General features: G+C 37.1%; 1 long non-coding RNA gene and 1 pseudogene across 3 annotated transcripts in view; one reads left to right on the forward strand and one right to left on the reverse strand.

Annotated features, from left to right (window-relative positions):
* Positions 1 to 17199, forward strand: part of LOC143670355 (uncharacterized) — a 249778-nt gene that overhangs the window by 99841 nt on the left and 132738 nt on the right. The gene's annotated exons all lie outside the window — the stretch shown is intronic.
* Positions 3432 to 3999, reverse strand: LOC143670893 (deubiquitinase DESI2 pseudogene; annotated as a pseudogene).

Below are 17199 nucleotides of genomic sequence, written 5' to 3' on the forward strand. Positions count from 1 at the left end.
ATAAGTAGGCTTAGCTTCACCATTACAGAAATAAGTTTCATAAGAGCCAGCTTCAAGATCGAGGGCTTGCCTTATTAAATTGGGGGTTCCCAGTGCTTGAGAGAATATCAAGAATTTCCCAGGTAGGGAAGTTTAATAGTTCTATATTTTTCTACAGTCCCTCAAGGGACTTCACAATACTTTTTTTATAATCTGCTCAAAATACTCTGGAATGTATCATGATATTACATTAAGTTATACAGAATCATCAGATCTCATTTCCTATTCTAAGCTCCAAGTATTTAGGTTATTTAAATAAACTGGTCAGACAGGTTAAGTTAGATAGTGTGCTACAGAATATTTAAATTTTGGACAAAAATAAACATCTCTTCCTTTGGTCTCACACAGAAGTTGTAGTTTTAAAATACAGACAGTATCATCCTTTATCCTGTATTCTGATTTACCTTAGTCCCAACGAGATCTACTTCATACATATCTTTAATTGAACTCTGATCTCTTTTTCATCTTCAGTAACAGTGGCTCTATGGAGTAATGCTGACTTTCAGAGCTGTAGAACTCTAACTCTGAGTCTTAGGTTTCACACAGGTACCCATAGATCCAGGAAACTAGCGAGTAGTGCACAAAGAGCACAACATCTCAGAATTTAGAACTGACACTTAACTCAGAAATAAATGTGACTGCTGCAAGAGCTTACAATCTAGGCCCTAGTTTTCCTATCAGCATTTTCTAAATGAGAACATAAAATATTTGTCCTTTTCTTTCTGGCTTATTTTGCTCAATATATTATCCTCAAGGTTTATTCACCTCGTTGCATGCCTCACAACTTCATTTGTTCTGTAGCTGCACAATATTTCATCATGTGTATGCATCACAGCTCCCCATTCCACTCCTCACTTGATGGACCTTTTAGCCACCACCATCAATTGGCTATCATGAATAAGACCACCATAAACATCAGTGAGTAAATGTCTATTCCTGCATCTGCTATCAGTTCTTCTGATTATCTTCCTAGTAACAAGATTGCTTAATCATATGGCAACCCTATATTTAACCTCCTGTGGGTCCACTACATTATATTCCGGAGAGGTTGGACAATTCTACTTCTGTACTAACATTGACTAGTTATACCTCTCTCCATATCTCCAGCACTTACATCTTTCTGTTTGTTTATTTATTTATTTTTTATTTTGTGGTTTTTATTGTAATATATTCACATACCATATATTCTATCCAAAGTATATAATCAGTTTCTCACAGCATCCTCACTTCATTATGCAATGATCCTCACTCTCCATTTTAGGCAATATTCATTGCTCCAAAGAGAAAAATAACAGATATACACAGCCACACATAAAGGCAGACCCAGAACACCTCATAGCCCTTATTCACCTCCCAGTTATGTACTCTTAGTATTGGTGTGACACTAGAAAGGTATTCCTGTTTAGTATAGTCCACAGCATGCAATAGGTAATTTTCCCCATATACCACTCTATTATTATCTGTTTGTACAAATGTCATACATTTGAAGTTGTTCATGCAAGAACTTATTTATATTTGTAATGTTAATTGGGGAGATACATGACTTTAGACAACCCCTTTCAGTCATGTTCACCTTCAATAAGCATTGTTACTTATAATCCCAATAAAGGGAACTGCTATCACCTCTATCCATTCCCAAAAATTTAAGACCAACCTCATTAATAAATCTGTACATATTAGGTAACTGCTTCCCCATATCTAGCTTCTGTCTATCTCTAGGTCCCATATATTCTACATTTTAGGACTCTGAGCTTACATCTTCTAGGTGGTTAATCTTAGTTAAATTGCACAATATCTATCCTCTTGTGTCTGGTTTATTTCACTCAGCAGTATGTCTTCAAGTTTCATCCATTTTGCCACATAATTCAGGATCTCATTCCTTTTTACTGTTGATTTGCCAGATTTTCAAATCTTCCAAGGGCAGTGGGACCTAAGCAATGTCTCTAACCAGCTGCAATATTTTGAACACCTTTTGTTTCACCAATGATAAATAATCTCTAACATCCCTTATCCTGATTAACATATCCTCAGTGTATATATTTTTATGTTAACATTGGAGGTGGTTAATAACCTCTTAAGGATTGTGGATTCCTGATTCGGATAAATCATATGCTCACTAACCACCTATATGTTGTAGATGACAGTTATCTTGAAAAATTACCATTTTTTTCCTTTTTTTCTTTATTAGAAAAGTTGTAGGTTTACAGAAAAATCATGCATAAAATACAGGATTCCCAAATACCACCTCACCACCAACACATTGCATTGGTATGACCCATTTGTTACATTTGATGATAGCACATTTTAATAATTGTACTGTTAAAGTCCATGGTTTAAAGTAGGGTTCATTGTGTAGTGTAGTTCCATGGATTTTTTAAAAAATTTATTCTGTTATGATATATATAATCTAACATTTCCCCTTTAATCATATTCAGATATATATTTCAGTGCTGTTGATTATGTTCACAATACTGTGCTACCATCACTAACATATATTACTAAAACATTTCCAATTAGGAACCCTGTACATTTTAAGTATTAACTTCTCATTCCCTATCTCCATCTTGTCCCATGGGAAACTATAATCTAGATTCTGACTCTGAGTTTGCATATTCTATTTTTTTCAAATCAGTGAAGATCATAATATATTTATCCTTTTGTGTCTGGCTTATTTCCCTCAACATGATGTCTTCAAGGTTCATTCATGTTGTCATACATATTATGACTTCGTTTCTTTTTATGGCCGAATAATATTCTATTGTGTATATATGCTGTGTTTTACCTAGCCATTCATCAGTTGACAGATCCATGGATTGCTTCCTTCCTTTGGCAACTGTAAATAATGCTGCTGTGAACATTAGTAAGCAAATATCTGTTCAAGTCCCTGCTTTTTATTATTCTGGTTATTTAGCTGGTGGTGGGATTGTCAGGGTTTGGTACTTCTATACTTAGCTTTCTGAGGAGCTGCCAAACTGTCTTCCACTGCAGCTGCACCATTTTACATTCCCACCAGCAATGAAAGAGTGTTCCTATTTCTCTGCATCCTCTCCAAAACTTACCTTTTTTTTTTTCAATTGTAGTCATTCTAGTGGGTGTGAAATGGTAATTCATTTGTAGTTTTGACTTAAGTGACTAATGATGATGATGTCTATTCAGGTCTTTTACATTATTTTAATTGGGTTGTATGTCTTTTTGTTGTTAAATTGAAGGATTTCTTTTAAAATTCTGGATGTCAATCCTTTACAGAAATATGGTTTCCAATATTTTCTTCTATTATGTACGTTGTCATTTTGCTTTCATGATAAAGTCTTTTGAGGAATAAAAGTTTTTAACTTTTATGAAGTCACATTTATCTATCTTTTCTTTTGTTGCTCATATTTTTGGTGTAAAATCTAGGAAACTATTGGGGCTGCGGTGCTTGCCGTGGAAGCTGATGTAGCAGCAGCCCCTGCTTCCTCCAGTTCATCCTGGAGCTCTTGGCTGACACTAGACTGGAGGGCTGCAGGAGTAAGCCACTCCTTTGGGAGGCAACTCTGTAGAAAGGGTATACAGGAGCTGAGGTAGGCAAGTCAATTGATCCAGTGAAGAATCTCTTTTACACAAAGAATCTCTGATAAAGCTGAGGAAAAGTGATTGTAGTTTTTCTGCATCAAATGATAGGTTTTGCCTTTGTATTCTTTTCCAAATTCTTCTACAATTTTTTTCTATATCATCTTCTAGGAAGTCAGTGCTCCCTAAAACAACAGCTTCTTTAAATTTAAATGTTTTTCCTAGTTCAGAAGCATTTCCTGGGGAAATTTCAAATATTCCAGGAAAAGGGTAAGGATGGCCACCATAAGCAAATTCTCTGCCACATACTTCAGTTCCTGAATGAAAAACTCCAGTTCCAATGGATGAGGTGTATTGGTTCATCCAGTGTATGTTGTACACGTTGAGCACCACTAACTGGTTAGCCCTCATCCTCCCTGCGGCCGCTGCCTCATCCTCAAGTCACTTCAACTGCGCGTAGCTAGAGGCCGCTCCCACCCCCGCGGGTGGGAGACAGCCGAGGCTGGAGCATGGGGAGGCAAAGCCTGTCCCGGGGCCGACAGCTGAATCCTTCTGTGCCGACAGGGCAGGTCGGATAGTGAGCCCGCTCCAGCTCCTCATGCTGTTTTGATTATTGTGGCTTTGTAATAAGTTTAAAGATTGGGAAGTGTGAGTCTTCCAATGTCATTCTTCTTTTTCAGGATGGCTTTAGCTATTTGAAGCCCTTAACTTTCCATATAAATTTGATGACTGGCTGTTCCATTTCTGCAAAGATGATTGTTGGAATTTTGATCAGGATTGCATTGAATCCTGTTTGGGGTAGTTTTAACATCTTAAGAATATGTTGTCTTCCAGTCCATGAACATGGAATGTCCTTCCATTTATGTAGGTCTTCTTTGATTGCTTTTAGAAATGTTTTGTAGTTTTCTGTACACATGTTTTTTAATTCCTTGGTTAGATTTAATCCTAGATATTTGATCTCTTTAGTGCTTTTGTGAACGGAATTTTTTCTTGATTTCTTCTGATTGCTCATTGCTGTTTTATAGAAACATGAATTATTTTTGATTATCAGTGTACACCACCACTTTACTAAATTCACATATGTGGTCTAGTATCTCTGTTGTTGATTTTTCAGGATTTTTTGTATGTAAGATCATATCATCTGCAAATAGGGAAAGTTTTGCTTCTTCTTTCCAATTTGAATGTCTTTAGTTTCTTTTTCTTACCTAATTGCTCTGGCAAGAATTTCCAGCACAATAACAAGTAGGGAATGTGGGCATCCTTGTCTTACCCCTGATCTTACAGGAAAAGCTTTAAGACCTTCACCATTAAGTAGGATGTTACCTGTGGGCTTTTCATATATGCCCTTTATATGCTGAGGAAGTTTCTCTCTATTTATAGTGTTCTAAGTGCTTTAATCAAGAAAGGGTGTTGTATTTTGTCAAATACCTTTTCTGAATCAACTTAGATGATCATGTGTTTGTTTTCTTTCATTCTGTTAATGTGGTATATTACGTTGATTGATTTTTACTTTGCACATCAGGGATAAATCCCACTTGATCATGTATTATAATTATTTTATTTTTCAACTTTCTTTTTAATTTATTTTTTACATGGGCAGGCCCCAGAAACTGAACCTGGGTCTCCAGCATGGCAGGAGAGAACTCTGCCTGCTGAGCCACCATGGCCCACCCTATAATTCTTTTAATATTCTGTTGTCTTCTGTTTGCTGTTATTTTATTGAGGATTTTTGCATCTATATTCATAAGATATGTTGGTCAGTAGTTTTCTTTTCTTGTGATATCTTTATCCAGTTTTGATATGAGAGTAATGTTGGACTTGTAGAATGAGAGAGGGACTGTTCCTTCTTCTTCAATTTTTGGAAGTGTTTTAGCAGACTTGGAATTAAGTCTTTTTGGATTGTTTGGTAGAATTCTCCTGTGTAGCCATCTGATCATGGGCTTTTCTTTGTTGGGAAGTTTTTGATTACTGATTGAATAGTAATTCCTTTACTAGGAATTGGTTTGTTAAGATATTCTATTTCTTCTTGAGTCAATGTAGGTAGTTGGTATGTTTCTAAGAATTTTCCCATTCCATCTGTGTTATCTAGTTTATTGTTACAGAGCTGTTCATTGTGTCCTCTTATAGTCTTTTTACTTCAGCAGGGCTGGTAGTAATGTCCCCCTTTTCATTTCTTTTGTTATTTGTATCCTCAATCATTTTTTCTATGTCAGGCTAACTAAAAGTGTAGGTTTTACAGATCTTTTCAAAGAATTAACCTTTGGTTTTGATGATACCTATGATTTCTTTTTGTTTTGTTTTCTATTTCATTTATCTCAGCGTTGATCTTTATTATTTTCTTCATTCTGCTGTTGTTGGGTTTAGTTTGCTCTTCTTTTTCTAATTCTTCCAGTCTTGAAGATAAGACTCTGATTAGAGATCTTTCTTGTTTTTTAATGTAAGCATTAAGACCAATAAATGTCCTCTCAGCACTGTCTTTGCTGCATCCTATTAGTTTTGGTATATTGTATTTTCTTTTGAATTCACTTCTAGCTATTTCTTAATTTTGTTTCTGATTTTCTTTTTAGAAAATATTTTGTTATTTAAGAGAATGTTGTTTAATTTCCACATATTTGTGAATTTTCTATTTTTCCCTCTGTTATTGATTTCTAGTTTAATTTCTTTGAAGTCAGAGGATTTTATGATTTTGATATTTTTTTAATTTATTCAGACTTGTGTTGTGATACAACATATGGTCTATCCTGGAAAATGATTCATATGCACTTGACCAGAACGGACATTCTGCTATCATTGGGTGCAGTGTTCTATATATATATATATATATATCTGTTAAGTCTTGCTGGTTTAGTATATTATTCAATCCTGTACTTCCTTACTGATCTTCTGAGTAGATGTTCTATCCATTATTGAGAGTGCTGTATTAAAGTCTCTTACTCTAAATATAGAACCATCAGTTTCTCCCTTCAAATCTGTCAGTATTTGTTCCATATGTTTTGGGGCTCTGTTGTTAGATGCATATATATTTATAAATGTTACATCTTACTGTTGAATTGTCCCCTTTATCAGTATATAATGATGATCTTTGTCCTTCGTGATTGTTTTTTTACTTAAAAAGTCTATTTTATCCAATATTAGTATAGCCACCCCAGCTCTCTTTTGGTTATTACTTGCATGATATATGTTTTCCATCCTACTTGTATTCTACTTGATACCTACTTTATCTTCAACTTTAAGATGAGTCTCTTGCAGACAGCCTATAGTTATGTTATGCTTTTTTATCCATTCTGCCGTTCTCTAACTTTTGACTGGAGAGTTTAATCCATTTACATTTGAAGTCACTACTGATAGTGCAGGAATTTCTTCTGCCATTTTGTATATAGCCTTTGTAAGTCTTATAACTTTTTTTCCTTACTTCCATTGATTCCTGCTTTTATATTTTATTGTTTTTTGTGTGTGTTATATGTCACAGAAACTATCAAAGCTAGTCTTGTAATTAGAAATCAGTTACATGGAAAGGAATATTAAAAATCTGAGCTTTTGCTGCAGTACAAATCAAATATTCAAGTGCATGTACACTTTACCTTCCCCAACCTTTTCTTCAGTAGCTCTTCTACTGGTCAGTGACAAACCTCCATCTACCCTGAAGATGTTCAGTACTCCCCTGATCTCCTTCCCTCATCAAAACAAGGTCTCAGAAAAGGATTTGGTGAACTCATTCACACTCTGGGATCAATAACAGATTGGGGAAGGGGTAGGAGCAAGCTGAAAACTTGCCATGTCTAAGCATCAGAGGTATTTATATATTTGGAGAGGCCCTGGGGAAGGATAAACAGTTGCGCAAAATCCTCCCATATCAACTCACTGTTTACTGAGAATGTAGGGAGCATTATAGTTTTGGAAACTGAGGCTTAGAGAAATTCAGGATCTTGTCTGCATCACAGCCTCACTGACATAAAGTTTCCTGGGGCTTGCATTTTAACAGTGAGCAAAATCTTGGAATTCATTCCCATTCCTGGCCTATGGGAATTCATTTCTCATTGTGAATTTCAGGCTTCAGAGAACTGGTGTGAAACTTGTCACATTAGAAAACTGATCTTTTTTGTAATGGGGGTTCTCAGTGAGGAGTTTGCAGAAAAAAAGAATAATTGATGCGTGCTAAGTCCCTATATTAAAAGTTTCATGTGTTGCTGGTGGTGTTTCTTCATCCCTATCTCTTCCTCTTCATACATACTTCTTGGATATTAGTTAATATTCCTCTATAAGAGTGCTGTGCTTGCAACATTATGATAAATTTTATTAATTTTTATAAGAAATTAAAATCAAGGCCTAGTATCATACCTTACAACTTGCCTCTTTGTTGTAGTTAAGAGGTCTTTAAGGCCTTTATACTAATCTCTTTTTGGTAAAATACTCCTTCAGCCAGATTTCATGATCCAACAGTTTGCAAATAAGTTTTACATGGACTCTTACATACTATTTTACATAGATAATTTTTCACAGCTCTGTATTTCTTCTTTTCTCCGATTGATCAATTGACAAAATGAAATCATTTTCTGTCTTATTAAAGTAGTCATTGAACTTACACTGTTAACCATTATTTCATGGTGATTGTCCCAATGTGATAGTTATTACCAAAATGTTGGTATCCTGTCCCTTCATTAATATAATGATGATTGTTATCTGCATATAATCTCATACAATCAGGGCAGCCACAGGCTATTGTTTTCAAATACAAAAAATGTTGTGGAATAAAGGGTGGAACATCTGTTTCAGATGGTATCTTGTGTTCATGCTTTGAATGACTCTGCTCCAGACACATATCAATATAGATAAAATCAAAAAAGAGAAAATTAATACAATATTGCTGTACTCAGAAACAAGATAAATATCTCTCTATATGTGAGGCTGAAGCCAAGCTGGATCTTAAAGCGGATTGCTGAGTCCAGGATTTGTATCCTTTTGGAGTGAAAGGTATTAAATTGAAAATGTCCCACTGAATATGGGGGACCAGAACAGGTCTCACTGAATTTTGGAAATAAATGAAGGGCACACAGATGAGAACAAGTACAAGTTATTTATTCAGAGCTTACTAAGAGAGTCAGGCACCATCACTTGTGTTTGGCAGAGACTCAAAATTTCATAGAAAGAATGGGGACTGTTCTGTCTTCTGTCATCATTACCCTCGATACCCCATCACCATTTGTATCAGTTTGCTAAAGCTGCCAGAATTCAACATGCCAGAAATGGATTGGCTTTTATAAGGGGGATTTATTAAGTTACAAGTTACAATCATAATCCATAAAAATGTCCAAATCAAAGCACCAACAAAAGGATATCTTCACTCAAGAAAGGCTGATTGGTCTGGAGTTTCTCTGTCACAATGGAAGGCACATGGTGGTGTTTGCTGTCCTTCTCTCCAAGCTTCTAGTTTCAAGCAGCTCTCCCAGGAGCTCCAAGCAGCTCTCTCAGCATCATCAAGCACCTCTGTTTGAGCTTCCTCTAAAATGTTCTCCTTTTAAAGGATGCCAGCAAGCTAATTAAAACCCAACTTGAATGGGTGGGGTGACATCTCCATGGAAACAACCTAATCAAAAGGTCCCCCCCCAACCATAGGTCTGCCTCCACAAGATTGGATTAAAAGAACATGGCTTTTCTGGGGGTACATAACAGTTTCAAATTATCACACCATTGTTTGCAGGAGCTCAGAGCCTCCATTCCAGAATGAGGTCTAGGTGAAGTAGCCACCACAGGGTTGCTGCATAGGGAAAAGGAAGAGTAGGGATTGAGGGGGGAAACAAAAAATAAAAGAACCCTTAGCTAGATGAGCCTGAAAACCAAAATATCAAGCTTGAAGAAACTTAGTGCTAAGAAGTACAAAAAACCATCAGCAATTGGGATATGAAGACACTTGAATGAAACTGAAAATTACATAGAAATCCAGTAATGACTGTAAATTAAGCATGTTTGATTCCTCAAAGTGAAAAGGAAAAAATAAGTCTATGTAAAATAGTAAGAAAGTATAACATATAATCACCCAGAAGCAAGACCCAAATAGGTTAATATAGCAAAAAACAAAGCAGAAAGCCTGTAAGTAAAAATTGTAGACACTAGTCATTGAAATATGGGTATAGCATTTATACAAATGCTATAGTTAAATCAAGAAATATTAGAATGATTAACTTAATCCAGGTGAATAGAAATGTAACCCCTTGAGAAGTGGGTCAAGATGATGGCATAGTGAAGTGTGGAAATTATTTCATCCTTTACTAGAGCAGCTAGCAAAATAGCCAGCACCTGTCCAGAACAACTTCTAAGGGGACATCAGTTACCAAACACAGTGAACACCAGCCTGGGCCAGGTAGAACAGCTGAGACTCCACACAGAACTGTAAGTCCCCCAAACCATAGCGGCCAGTGCCCCTCCCCCACAGGCATGGCAGGCTGGTTCCCTGAGGGGAAAGGAAACAGCCTTTATTAGCTGCAAGGGTTTAGCTCAACCAAGCTCCAGTTGCAGAATTAAAAAATTCTGACTACTAATAAGCCCCCAACACAGATAAACATGGAATAAGCACTGAAGGTACTAGAAGTTTTTGCCCTGGCAGAGAAGGGGCAGGACTGACAGGAAAAAAAAAACAGAGACTTTTTTTTAGTTGAACAGCACAAAATATTGGAAAAGGGCTGGAGCCCGAGAAAAGGGAGCACATAGAGCCTGGAGATATATAGAGCCATGTACCAACTTAAGTTCTTGATTGGAAGACCCAAGGAGTAGAGGTCTGGCTCTGAAGAGGCTTTTTTTTTTTGTACTCCCTAGCAGCTCATTAGATAGAACTGGAAGAATCTCAGGCTCCAGCAGTGCCTCACGCAAGGGTGGAACTAAGTTTATCTAAGAGATGAAGTCACTAGTCAGGTGACTTTTACAAGCAGAAGAAATTCAGACATAAAGAGAGAATGCCACAGGGAAGAGCCTGCAGCCAGAGGTCAGTGGAACCCATAAGACAAAGAAGGGGACATCACCAGTGATGCAAGGGAGAAATATAAATCAAAGAAACCCAAGGATCACTAGCAGCCAGAACCAAAATGTTACACACTTTGGGGAGAAAGCATCACCTTGCTGACATGCTAATTTGGACTTCTATCCTCAAAACCATGAGCCAATAAATTTTCATTGTTTAAGCCAACCCATGTATGGTACTTGTGATCACAACCAGGAAGCCAAGACAGGGTTCAAACGCCTGTGTCCTTGCATATTTGAGTCATTGGCTACAGGCCAGCCCCTCGGGGAGTACAACCCTGGGTAAGGCAGTTCCCTGAGGCTGAAGGAAATTTTCTGTATGGGATGCAACTATGAGACAGTAGCAGTCGATATTTCCAGTAGCTTGGGGATGAGTAACTTGTCCCTGAAGAGGGCATCCAGTCAGTGGACCATAGTGCCCACTACATTATATTTTGAAATACTCCAGATCCAACCATGTCACCCCATGACCAGCACTACCACCCTCGAACTGACTTGTTACCATTGCCTTCTCACTGGTCTTCCTCCTTACATCCCTTTGCCTGTGCTGTTTCTTCTCCTTACAGTACTTTGAGAGAGCCTTTAAAACTATTTCAGAGCATGCTGCTTCTCAGGTCAAAGCTCATCATTAGCTTCCTGATCATCTTAGATAGTTTCAAAAGTCCTTGCCATAGCTTTTCTGATCCTTCATGTCCTGGCCCCTACCTACTCTCTAACTTCATCTCTTACATCTCTTCTTGTTCCTCTCTACCCCTAGTTTTCTTTCTGTTGCTCGAACTTCATAAGATCACTCACAAATCATGGCCTTTGTATGTAATGTTCTTTTAGTTTGGAATGTTGTTTTTCAAGAAACCTGCATGACTCTCTGTCCATATTCAGACATCTAATTATACATCACCTTGTCAGAGTTGCCTTCTATGACCATCCCATATAAAATAACATTTTACCCCTGCCATTCCCTATCATAACTTGCTTGTCCTTCTCCTACAGTACTTATCACAGCTAACATATTACATATTTTTTATTATTATCATCTCTCTCCCAACATGACAATGTAAGATCCATGGAATCAAGAACCTTATCTTGTTCTTTGTTGTATTTTTGGTAGTAGATGCTCAAAAGTATTTACCAAAAGAGTGAGGGAAATTTTCCTTTTGTGCTTTTGAATTTTTCCCGGATTCTAAATAACTTGGATATTAGTCTTATAAAAGAGAGGCTAATGGAATGAAGGAATGAAGTTTTAGGAATAGCCCCCAAAACTTTTTTGAACCTAATCTTTTAGATGCCCAGTGAAATATGTGGCAGTGACTGCTAACTTTTCACCAAAAATTGGTCTATTCTTCATACTGTGCACACAGATAAGCCACATTTCTCAACCTACCTTGCAAGTTAGATGTGACATTGTGGCTGAGTTCTTATTATTGGAATGTTTGCAGAAATGACGTTTAATTTTGGGGGCCAATGTTTCTAAATTTCCATGCTCATTCCCATATTAGCTGTATGCAGATTAGGATGAGGCTAAATAATGGGAGAATTATAAGATGGAGGTTTTCTCAATTCTTGAAATACCGTATGGATTGGAATTACCCTCAGACCGGAAATACCCATGTTGGACAATCATACTAATGAGAAATATAATTTCATTCTGTTTGAATTATGACACCATTTCATGTTTATTTGTTATAGAAGTTTAGCCTATACTAACTAAAATCTTTCTGCAATAAAATGGTGGGGATGGGGATACCTCCAGATATAAACTACTGAGACATGTTTCCAGGTCCTAGATCCTAGGCTACAGCAGGATGGAGGCTGGGAGTTAGTATAAAGAAGATCTAGGAAGGTATAGATAAGGTGCTGGGGAAGATGAAACCACCTCTTTCTTGAACAAAAACTGGGGAGCATGAGATTTTGAGTGGCGGGGATTTGTGAAAACATGAATTTGCTAATTTCCTCAACTTACCTAGGGGATATCATTAGAAATTTTTTTTCCTTAATGCTCATAATTAGAGAAATGGTGGTTTATGTATGTAGTTCAAAAGCTAAAAAACAACTAAACTGAAAGAATTCTACCATGTGTTAATTGAGGGATGGGGAGAGCCCTAAGAGAAAACATACCATAAAGCCGAAGGTTGATAACAAAAAGATGAACAAGGAAGCACTGAAAAACAGGAAATATTTAATAATAAATATATGTAAGATATATTCATAGGTCCACTAAATAAAATAATTTATCAGACTATGTCACAATATAAAATCCAGTTACATGCTGTGTATAATAGCATACTCCAAGCACAAGTTATTTGTGAAAATTTAAAGAAAAAAGTTGGATGAAATTGATTTAAGTAGTTCAAAATAAAAGAATCACTCCAATTCACTATATTGATATAGGATATAACAGACTCATCCGACAAATAGAAAACATCCTTTGTTATCAGCCAGTTAATCTTGACATAAGTTGGTTGTTTACTAAGCCACAAGAAAACTAGTAAGTTACAAATAGGAAAAAATAAAGACTACATTCTTTGTCAGTAATAAAATAAAATAATGAAATTGAGTGACAAAAAATGTAAATGCATTTCTAAAGAGCTCATGAAACAAAAAGAAAATAAAAACTCCAATACAAATGGCTAGAGAGAAATACTTGAAACTGTTGAGCTGCATTCCAGTAGCCTTGATTCTTGAAGACGATTGTATAACAATATAGCTTTTACAATGTGACTGTGTGATTGTGAAAACCTTGTGTCTGACGCTCCTTTTGTCCTGGGTATGGATAGATGTGTGGCATAATTTTATTCTTGGCCTGGTGGCTTAGTCTCTTTCTCTCCCTCCCTCGCCATTTTGGCACGTCCGGTTCTTCTAAGCCTCTGAATTACAAGCCTCACCGGCGACTAGTGATGATGCAGTCTTGTCTCTTTAACCCTATTGGCCTTCTCCTTAGTCCTCCACCTGCCCAACATCCACTGCTACAAGTACACTCAGGAACAGCATCTCTATGGTCACAGTCACTCATCCGTCCTCCCTGTGTGATTGGCTACCCTCCCCTGGAGGCCACGCCCTAACTCCGCCTCTCCTCAAACTGTATATAATCCAGGGCTCGCCCAGCCTTGTGGTCTTTAGCTGCTGGCGGTCCTGGCATAAGCTCTACCAACAATAAAGCGACCTCACTTCATGCCTTAATTGACTCGGCCTCCAGTCCTTTAGACCCGCAGCGAGGTCTCCTGCGCGCGCCCCTTGGACCCAGACCCCCGGCTCGAGCCCCTTTTCTGCGTGTGGCAGTGTCGTCTAGCAAGCAGTGAGAAGGTAAGGAGTAGAGGGTCCCCGATAGTTTAGCGGTTGGGCCAAACCGCATAGATGAGTATAAAATATGAATAAAAAATAAACAAATAATGGGGAACGAAAGTTAAAATAAATTGGATATGGAAATACTAGTGTTCAATGAGACAGAGGGGAACAGGTATGGTATGTGTGAGTTTTTTCTTTTTTCTTTTTATTTCTTTCTCTGGAGTGATGCAGATGCTCTAAAAAATTGTCATGGTGATGAATACACAGCTATGTGATAATATTGTGATTCATTGATTGTACACCATGTATGGAATTCTTATATGTTAAGATTTATCAATAAAAATATTTTTTAAAACTCCAGTAGAGAATATTTTAAAAATAACAGTGTTGAGATAAAAACATGAGAATTTATGGTATGAGGGCAAAGCTATATAACAGAGGCTATATTAGGAGAATTCACCAAAGCCATTGGATATTAAAATCTCTATTGGCATATTTCCAGAGCCTAACAAGAATTTTCTTTTTCCTTTAACATGTCTTACTTAAGCCCCAGCTAAGGTATAGAGATGACCCATGCCATGTCTCGCCTTACTTCTTGTTGCGGTTATTGCTGTTGGTACTTAGGCCACCGATGTTACTCCACTTGCTGTAGCTACTACTACCTGCTCAATGGTGTGGCTGATAGGAAACAGAGCTCTCCTGTGGCCCTACTATGCTCATTAACGATGGTCTGGGGGATGGTCTGTTGTTTTTTGGTTGTTTTTGCCACTGTGAATAGCTGATGCATTGAGAGACAGATTAATGTACAGATTAATCATGACTATTTTAGCACACCCCCCCCAGCAGTCCATTTTCCACACTGCTCCCAGGATGATCTCAATCTGAGCATGTCACTTCCTGGATTAACACTCTTCCTTGCTCTCCCTTTCTCTTTAGTATAAAATCCAAATCCCTTAACTAAGTGTACAAGACTCAATATGCTACACTGTTTTGCATAATATCTCTACCTCTTCCTACCACTCACCCCTCCTTGCAGAACTTTTTGCTCTCATTCTGCCAAACCACTTGTTTTTACCTCCTCTGCTTGAAATGATTGATGTTTTAATTATTAGGCAAAGATTACCAGATTAAGTTATAAGAAATATGGGGGAAATATTTGTCAGGAACATGACAATGAGTTAATAACCAAAAATAGAGTTTCTACAAAATTGTAGGGAACGCAGAAGAAACCATTAAAAATGGACCAAAAAAGCATGAAAATGTAAGTTGAACAGATGAGCTGACAAATAATTTATAAGCAGCCAGGTTATAAGGAAAAATACTTTCATAAGTAGTAAAAAAATACAAATTAAAATACCATATTTCCCTTAATTTCAAATAATGATTTTAAAATAACACCAGCAAAGTGTCTTATTCTAACAAAGTCAGCGTATTAGAATAATTTTCTGACAGATGAAAGAAAATTGCCTGGAAAAAGGAGTACCTTTTCCTCCTTTCCACCAACGGGCTCTATTTGCTAGTAGTTGCCTTGTATATAGGACTTCCTATATCCCAGGTAATGGTCTAAGAGCTTTACTTTGTAGTCATTCCTTTAATTTTCATAGCAGAGCCTCTGTGTTTTACAGATGAAGAAACTGAAGCCCAAAGAGCTTAACTTACAAAAGATCCAACAAAGGATGGAGCCAAAGCCTGACTCTGACAGTCTGGTGGAATATATTCCCTTTTAACCTCTGTACTGCATTGCCTCATAGAGTTTGTGATATGGGGGAAGGAAGAGAGAGAGAATCTGTTTTCATGTGTATCCCATTGATACACTCAAGTTATATACATTGCTACCATTTATTGAACATATAGTGCATGCCAAACACTGGGCTAAGCATTTTATAGCAATCATTTGAGGTAGATGTCATTTCCTCCCCTATGCAGTTGAGGAAAATGAGGCCTAGAGAGCTTATATGACATGTCCATCTTCATTCATGTTGAAAATTTATGGGATATGTGGCAGAGCCAGAATTTGAGTCAGGTGTTATACTCCAAGGCCTCGTGCATTGCACTGCTATGTAATAGTAGTGCACAAATATTAACATGTGCAGATATACATAAGTCTGTTCACAATACTAATCCAAATTATCCACTGGCTTCCTACCATACTTAGAATGAAATCCAAATTCCTGTATGGAGGCCGCCAGGGTTTTCCACGTTGTCTCACCTTTCTGCTTCTTTCCCTTGCTAAACTCCAACCACCGATGCCTCCTTGCTCAACTTTAATCACACCTGATATGCATCCACTTTAGGGCCAATGCATGTGCTTTTCCCTTAGTCTTGATCACTTTTGCCCCAGATATATACCCAGCTCACTCCTTCATTTCCTTCAGGGATCTGCCCCACTCTTACCTTATCAGAGAGGCCTGCTCTGACTACGATGTCTATAATTGTGATCTTAACTGTTCTCTGCACTCTTATTCAGCATTATCTTTCTTGATAGCATTCATCACTGCTAGACATTAACATATAAACCCATTTGCTTATTTGTATTCCCCATCAGACTCTAAGTCCTAGGAAACCAAGACTTTGCTTTGTTCACTATTATATCCTCAGAGACTAAATCAGGGGGTGCCAAACTTTTATGTAAAGACCCAGATACTTATTTTAGGCTTTGGAAGCCATGTGGTCTCTGCTGCAACTACTTAACTCTGTCATAGTAGCACAAAAGTATCCATCGATAATACATAAATGAATGAATATGAAAACAAGAAGATTGTGTTCCAATAAGACTTTATTTACAAAATCAGGCATTGGGTTGTATTTGACATACTAACCCTTGGCCTAAAGTGCTACCTGATTGGCACTCAATATGTATTTGTTGAATGAATTAATTTATATGTCTATGTAAAACATTAACACATACATGCTTATATATGCATGTGCATTTGTGCATGTGTGTGTGCTAGTGAACACAAAATGGAGATGAAGAAATAAAAATATCTTAGTCATTATCTCTAGGGAGTAGGATTATGGCTTTTTAAATTCTCCTTTCTGCTTTTCTGTATTCTCTTAATTTCTAATGAGCATTTTGTTTTTCAACTTTTTGATCAAAATATGATATCTGTGCCAAAACATGGACAGATCAAATAATTTCTGCAAGTTGAATACATCTATGTACCAAGCTCCCAGATAAAGAAACAGGACAGTCAGTATTCATACCCTGGGGTCCCTTCTTGTGTTCCCTTTCAGTTAGTTTCTAGAGCACCCACTATGCTGACTTCTTTTTTTTTTACCCTGACTTCTTAACAATATAGATTAATTTAGCCTATATGT

Source organism: Tamandua tetradactyla, chromosome X (assembly GCF_023851605.1).
Source record: "Tamandua tetradactyla isolate mTamTet1 chromosome X, mTamTet1.pri, whole genome shotgun sequence".
Lineage (NCBI taxonomy): Eukaryota > Metazoa > Chordata > Mammalia > Pilosa > Myrmecophagidae > Tamandua > Tamandua tetradactyla.